This window comes from Budorcas taxicolor, chromosome 17 (assembly GCF_023091745.1).
Source record: "Budorcas taxicolor isolate Tak-1 chromosome 17, Takin1.1, whole genome shotgun sequence".
NCBI classification, from domain to species: domain Eukaryota; kingdom Metazoa; phylum Chordata; class Mammalia; order Artiodactyla; family Bovidae; genus Budorcas; species Budorcas taxicolor.
The window spans coordinates 55,877,537-55,886,081 of NC_068926.1; positions in this window are offsets into that span (position 1 = coordinate 55,877,537).

The following is an 8,545-nucleotide window of genomic DNA, read 5'->3' on the forward strand; positions in this document are numbered from 1 at the left end:
TTCCCATCCCCATGGCCAGTGTTCCAGTTACAGCTCTTATCAACAATGGAAAAGCTCCAGTGGGGGCTGTATGAGCTGTATTTGTAAAGTGAGGCTGGTGAATTTAGTGGGTGTGACGAAGCCCCTGCTGCAGTTCATGGGGTTGCAAAGAGTCGGACACAACTTAGCGACTGAATAACAAAGCCCAAGGATCAGGCACCACATGGAATTTTGCTGCTTCAAGGTCATGAACTGCACCATCCACTCCAACCCACTTGTGTCATCCTGGAAAATACACAAAAAAAGATTGTTGGTTGTTGACTCAGAATAGCCCATCTCCTCTGTCAAGGAAACAACTGCTCAATACCGGTCCAACACTCTGGAGTCACCAAACATTTCCTACTGTGTGCACTCAATGCATTCCCTATATGCATCATCTCACTTAATCCCTACAGTTCCATTTACAAATTAGGTGCAGAGGTTTCTTTTTCTTAAAGCTGAGGAAACCTAAGATCAGACGGGTAAAGGGTCTTGTGGAAGGCGTTATAGCTGAGTGGAGGTGCCAGGATTTGAACCATGTCTAGGATACTTGTTCAGCAAGCTTGTCCAGGTCACAGAGGTAGTTGGACATCTCTGTAGTTTGCTAGAGTTATAATATGCTATTCAGGGAAGATGGATTAATAGATTGTTGACCAGTCTAAAATGTAGCAGTGGAACTGCAATCACTTGAAATATTTACAATTAGATTGAAAAGAAAGTGCCCATACCAGAAAGTGTAATGTATATGGCCTTGATTCTTGAGGGATGCATTAGACCACTCAGTAGGGGTTTCTAGCTCATATTTCCTGAGCTTCACTAATTTTCTCTTGAGAGGTCAATTTATTGCTCTTGAACCTTACTGGCTGATTGCTTAATAATGTAGCAATACCTTCTCTCTTTTAAAAGGAGAGAAGAAAGTGACTTGCTAGTGGCCAGTCTAGAAGAAGGAAAGAACTCACTCTAGCCTTTTGGACCCCAATGTAGCAACTTACCCTTTTTGACTTCAGAAAAAAAGTTTTATTTTCCAAATGTGAAAGTAATATATATTCTTTCTAGAAAAGTTGGGAAATGAATGGAAGCATAAATAAGAGAAATATCACCTGTATCCTACCGTCCAATGTTAACCACCATGGAAATAAGGGATTATTTCCTTCTAATTCTCTTTCTACATGCATGCATGTTATATCACTCTTAACATTCTTTGCAGGTATTTTCATAGTCTGCATCATTTGCTATTAGATGGATCACTACTTAGGTAACCATTCCCTGATAATCAGGTATTTATGTTATTTTCAGTGGGTTTCTGTTACTAAACAAAACATGGAAAATGCTGTCACGGACATCTTCTGTGCCCAGTGACCAGCATTTGTGACTCTTTATGACTCATGACCTTATAGGGTAGATGCCTGTCTTTGCATTTTAAGTCAGAGAGTTAAAATGCATTTATGCATTTTCTTTATGACTCATGACCTTATAGGGTAGATGCCTGTCTTTGAAAGGCAGAGAAAACTCAGACTTGCTGGCTCAGAAATTACAGTATAAGATATGTACCAAAGGTAAAATTAAAGTTTAGCCCAAGGAAACAATCACAGATTAAATGGACTACAGAAATGAGATGATTCAAATTAGATGAAATGAGATGTATTAAAAGAACAACTTCTCAATGCTAGATAGATCCCCAGAACTACAATACTCAATGAGGGTGACACTGAATGTATGCTTTCTGATCTTAGTTATGTTTGCTGCTATTGCTACTGCTAAGTCTCTTCAGTCGTGTCCGACTCTGTGCGACCCCCAAAGATGGCAGCCCACCAGGCTCCCCCATCCCTGGGATTCTCCATAATAGAACTAGGATTCCATAATATTATAGAAGGAGGGAAGCAAGGTGAACGGAAGAGAGAGAGAGGGAAGGAGGGAGGTGAGAGGGGGAGAAACAGGAGAGGGAGAGAGGAGGAGAGAGGGAGAGAGTAAGGGGAGGGAGAGAGTAAGGCGGTGGGGGGTAGAGAAAGAAAGAAAGAGAGAGATGTTGACTGAGAATCTGCTGATCTGTGAAAATGCAAGGGAAAGGTTCCAGATCTTAGGAATGGGTAAGAAGTCCAGTGTGCTTGCTGCCAAATTTTGCATTAGTCTCAACTACCCTGCTTTAGCCATAAAGTAACTGCTGTGGTCTCAGGAGTTTGCTACAAAAGAACTGTGTCTTTTTGGCTAATATGATTAGAGAATCGTTTACCTTTCAAATTTCCAACAGTTTTGATCCTCTTACAAGGGGGCAAAAAAGAGCAAAACGTGGGAGAGGGAGTATGAGCGGGAGAGAGATTACGGACTGTTAATTTGTAAAGCCACATGAGGATGGAGGGGGATAAAACACAAACTCTCTGACTTAAAATACAATCCTTTTCCCATTCATCCTCCATTGTAACAGAGAACTGTATCTATCCCATCATTTTCCTTGCTGACTGGATGACATATATATCCTGATAATATATAAGAATGCTCTGTTTTGGACTATACTCTGCAACTCATGGATGAACCTGCTATAAAAAAATAATCAGAAACTTCAATTAAATAGTTTCTGAAAATAAGGCTCCCTGGTGACTCAGATGGTAAAGCATCTGCCTGCAATGCAGGAGACCTGGGTTTGATCCCTGGGTTGGGAAGATCCTCTGGAGAAGGGAATGGCTCTACCCACTCCAGTATTCTTCCCTGGAGAATCCCATGGACAGAGAAGCCTGGTGGGCTACAGTCTATGGGGTCACAAAGAGCTGGACACGACTGAGTGACAAAAACTTTCACTTTACTTTTCAATTAAACAGAGGTGGGAGGCCAGAAGTGGTAGCTCTCATGCCCTGTAAAGATAATAGAGCCCAACAGGAAGAAGAAAGACTCCTCTTCTTTCCTGGCAAGGACTCAGCCAATGACAAGTCATGGACTCTGTTTACTAGAGCCTTCCCACTGCCTCTTACCCTCTGTATTATATTGAAGTACAGTTGATTTACAATGTTATTTTAGTTTCAGGTGTGCAATGTAGAGATACAGAATATTTACAGATAATACTCCATTTAGAGTTATTATAAATATTGGCTATATTACTGTTTGGTACAATATATCCTTGTGGTGGTTTAGTCACTAAGTCGTGTCCAACTCTTGTGACCCCATGGACTATAGCCTGCCAAGCTCCTCTGTCCCTGGGATTCTCCAGGCAAGAATACTGGAGTGGGTTGCCATTTCCTTCTCCAGGGGATCTTCCCGACCCAGAAATCGAACCCAGGTCTCCTGCACTGCAGGCAAACTCTTTACCAACTGAGCTATGAGGGAAGCCCACAATATATCCTTGTAGCGTATTTATTTTATGGATAGTGCTTCTTTGTACCTCTTCATTCCCTACCTCCATTTTGCCGCTCTTCCCATTGGTAACCACTAGCTTCTTCTCTATCTCTGAGGGGAGTGGGGTACTTTATATTTTCGATGGGGTGGCTGGAGAAGAGATGCTGGATACATTCTGTTGAACCCTAGAGACCCTCCTCACATTTTCCCACCCTATACTCTGACCTGGTAGATTATTTGGAGTGTTTTACATCCAGCCTGAGGATATATGGTTCATTGTGTATTTTGTTAATAAAGTTTTATAGAAACACAACCACACACATTGATTTATTTACAGGCCATGACTTCTCTCATGCTGCTGCTGCTGCTGCTAAGTCGCTTCAGTTGTGTCCGACTCCGTGCGACCCCATAGACGGCAGCCTACCAGGCTCCTCCGTCCATGGGATTTTCCAGGCAAGAGTACTGGATTGGGGTGCCATTGCCTTCTCCAAATAATGAGCTAGTTTCCCCAAATTATTTATGATTGAAGGTTGTTTGACAGCAAGTTTCTAAACTAGCACTTCAGGTTTTTAATGCTATGAGTTTGTATGATGTGATAAAATATGGTAAACCCTCCTCATAATTTTTATTTGCAAAATTGGCTTAGAAAATTCATAATCACTTTTAATAAGTCTTCTGAAACACATACATATATATTATATGGACAGGAACAAAAAATGATAACATTTCCAAGTCTTCCCTAATTTATATTTATCTAGGATCTTTTTTGGGTATCTAATATTTTACACTTTTTTAAATAAAGGTCTTCTATTTCTAGGCACAGTACATTTTTTGTTGCTATCTGAATAGGATATATTTTTTCCTACTGCATTTTCTCACTGGTAGCTCTTGGGATGTTGAAATTCTACTGCTATTTGTATGTTGTTATTTTACACAATAATCTTGCTGAACTTTCTTACTGGCTCTAATAATTTATCTATCTTGTATTTTCTCTATAGTTAGTCACATAGGTTGTAGACTTCTTCTCTCTTTTTCTTAAACATCATTTATTCTTCTGCCAGGGCTGGCTTCAAGCCTCTCAGTCTAGCTAGACTTTAATAACATTGCTTTAATTTTTTTTTTAACAGGTTAATATCTTTAACATATAACAAGCTCATACAAATTCATCAGACCCCAATACATAAGAGCAGAGGACATGACAACCCACAAAAGAAATATAATTGCTTAAAGTGAAAAGATGTTCTAGTTTGCCCGAATTGTTTTCTTTTAATGGTGCCTACTTCCAGTTAAGACAAGCAGGAGTGGCTATAAATTAATGACAGTGACATAACACTGCCTTTAAAAATATATCTTAAAAATAGAAAAATACGTTAAAGTAAAAATTTAAAGTGCAAAGATGACAGAGACAGCAAACATAGTGAGGTGATCTTTGGATAACTTTAGCTGAGAAATACTGCCTAAGTTATAATGCATTTATTCTGAAAAGAATCTTAGGGATAAGAATCCCATTCTTTTTGTTCAATCTTTCCCTTCATTTATGAAATGTGTAAAATGAAACTGAGAGAGGGTAAATTACTTCCTTAAGGGCATGCAGCCCCCATGATCACAGCCCAAGTTCCATGACTCTCTTGCCAATATTTTTCTTTCTCTTTTACTTCTATTATTTATCATCTTGAAACACTTTCTTTTTACTCTCCTCACTCCCACCCCACTATTTCCAATTTACTATCCCAATTAAGAGTTTCTCAACGGCAGCACTATTGACATTTTGAGTCAGATATTTCTTTAGTTGTGGGGACTGTCCTGTGCCATAAAGAATGTTGAGAAGCATTCCTGGCTTCTACCCACTAGAATCCAATAGCATCCTCACTTCCCGTGGTGACAACCAGAAATATCTTCAGTGCTTCCTGGGAGGCAAAAATTCCTTCAACTGGGTTATCACTGCTCTGAAGCAGTGCTTTTTTATTTCTATAAAATATTAGGCCCTTCTGGTGCTTCTGGTTTGTAGATCACACTGAATAAAACTGCTCTGAACTACAAAGTCTAACCATCGTTTCCTTCCATTTTTGGAGAATTGTGCTTATCAGAGATGACATACAAATTAACACTCCATTCAGGACAACATTTGCTATGAATGAAATTAAATCTCCTGTGTGGAAGATGCAGATTCCAGTATTAAAATTTCAGAAGCAAATTTTTTCTGAGGTGGGTAGAGACCACACACAACTTTACCTCCTACACTTGGCAAATTAGAAACCAACTGGAGAAACTAAGAGGAAATTATCAAAAATAATCATTTCACTATTTATCTTGGAAAAAAACTGTAATGTGCCTCATCTACATGTTCAGCAAGCACAGTTTGAGAAAAGTTTGTAGAATGAGTACAAGTGAAGTGAATAACTCCTTAATGTGTTGTTGTAATTGCAAAGGCTGGGGTGAGCTCAGACTCTTTCTAGGCAGTAGAATAACCATTTTTAATTGCTTAAGAGAGCTTCCTGGGAAAGCTGCACTTTAGCAAGGGTTTGGAGGCTGTGTATAAGCAGGAAGGGTTGTAATGCTGCCCTAAATGTCTTCAATTATACATAAAGGAGTGGGTTTTCTATCACAATCCAGCAAAAAAGCTTTTGTTGGGCTCTTGGGGAATTTTTGTGCATTAAGGATTAAAACTTCCCTGGATCTTTTGGGCCAATGAAGGTACAAACTGCTCTTGGTAAGGGAAAATTTTCTCTATGGTTCTTTAGAGTAAGAGTGAAAGTGGGTTTTAAAAATTCAGAACCACAGTCAGTAGAGCCCATATTTGACCTAATCTTTCTTCTTTCTCTTTCTGTCTCTATCAAATGCTTCCTCCCCTGTTCCTCTTTCCATTTTTCTCTTTCTGTGCCTTTGATCTTTTTGCAAAGTGAATATAATGAGGCACACACACAAAAAAACCAGTTTTATGATGTGTACTCTAAGGTGCTCTGCTTGTGCTTTTATTTCCCTTACAAAAACAAGGCAAAGCAGCACGGTTCCAGGAAATGGATGTGAAATTATCAGCTATAAGAATTTTCAGCCATACAGTATTGGTTGACACCGGATGACTTTCTTCAGGTGACCGAAGTTTGGGAAGAGCAGAATTCAGGCAAAGAAGAAAGAAGGTTCCCCAATACTAGGACTAGCAAAATAATGTGTGATGAATTCTCCACTTTCTGAAAGTTACCTGGCACAGGCTGCTTACATCAGGAAGGTCAGGCTGGATAAACCTAACCTTTTCCTGGCTGCTCACCAGAATTACCTGAGATTTCCTAAAGAAGCAAATGATTTTTCAGCCTTGGGGTTCAAGTCTTAGCACCTCTATTAAAAAAAAATCCTCCCTTGAGATGCAGATGAAGTCAACCTGGCTCTGGTCCCAAAAGGCATTTGGAACCAATAAATTGGCAGAACTGAAAGGTTCCTTAGAAGAGCCTGAGGACTCCCTCAGAGCACCCTTGAATTTAGGCACCATTTTAGGTCAAGGGTCATGTACATCAGATGGTGGATAATGGTTGTAGCCAACAGAGTGTAGCCAAAAGTGGCATGGCACATGCCTGGATGAGTCAAATCCCTGTCTCTCACTTCCTTCTTGAGTGATCTCGGATGAGTCATCTAGTCTTTCTGAACCTGTTTTCTTGCCTGTAAAATAGTACCATCCCTAACAAGGTTGCTGTAGGGATTAAAGGAGGAAATGCATGTAATGTGCCTAGCAGGGTACCTGACACGTGATAAGTGTTAAGTACTGGGAATTCAAAAAAGACAAAGTTATTTTTATCAAGAAGACTTGAGATGCTTCAAGTTAGAGGATGAAGCTTAAGAGTAGCCACGATCTAAGTCTAAACTCATGAAAGGAATAATGGAGAAGTTACTTGTTTATAAAAACAAATATCCTTTCACTCTTGCTCTTACCTCAGGGCTTTTGCATATTCTGTTCCCTTCAGCTGGATTGTATCTCTGATCCTCACATGGTTTCCAATTACATTTTTTCATTTTTTCAGTTATTATTGCTATTATTTACTTAGCATCTATCTTCCCCACTAATACATAAGCTTCATGGTAGCAGAAACAACCTTTCACTGCTGTACATGAGGTCTAGAACAATGCCTAGCACATAGTAAACAGTCAGTACATACTGATCAGATGAAAGAACACTGAATGAATAAATCTTGGTCAAAATAATAAATGATTAAAATATGAAGCGATAAATGAGTATAAAAGCCACGATTTTTTTTAATATAAAGGAGCAAGGGTATCTAGGCTGCAGCCATGAAATTAAAAGATGCTTACTCCTTGGAAGAAAAGTTATGAGCAACCTAGACAGCACATTGAAAAGCAGAGACATTACTTTGCCAACAAAGGTCCCTCTAGTCAAGGCTATGGTTTTTCCAGTGGTCATGTATGGATGTGAGAGTTGGACTGTGAAGAAGGCTGAGCACCGAAGAATTTATGCTTTTGAACTGTGGTGTTGGAGAAGACTCGAGAATCCCTTGGACTACAAGGAGATCCAACCAGTCCATTCTGAAGGAGATCAGCCCTGGGTGTTCTTTGGAAGGAATGATGCTAAAGCTGAAACTCCAGTACTTTGGCCACCTCATGCGAAGAGCTGACTCATTGGAAAAGACTCTGATGCTGGGAGGGATTGGGGGCAGGAGGAAAAGTGGACAACAGAGGATGAGATGGCTGGATGGCATCACCGACTCGATGGATGTGAGTCTGAGTGAACTCCGGGAGATGGTGATGGACAGGGAGGCCTGGTGTGCTGCGATTCATGGGGTCGCAAAGAGTTGGACACGACTGAGCAACTGAACTGAAATGAAGGGTATCTAGAGACAAGCAACCTTAAGACTTGAAGGGACTGGTGAGATGATTAACTTCAAAGCATGCATATTTACAGGTGGTGAGTAGGACGAGGTTTAGTATTTTACTATCCAAGTTCTTTACCACAGTTTTCTCAGTTACCAAAATTTGGGCATGTGCTCCCATGATTGCAAGGATATATGTGAAGACAACTGAATTGTGTATTTGAAATTAGGATACTCACCATCATGGTTGTATTGACATGGAAATTATCCTTCAATAAAAAATAAATAAATAAATAAAAATAATGGCTATAGTTCAGCTTATTCTACCACATATCCTGACAATGAAAGTCTTTATTAGGGTGGTTTTTGTGTGCGTCTAAATGTTTTCT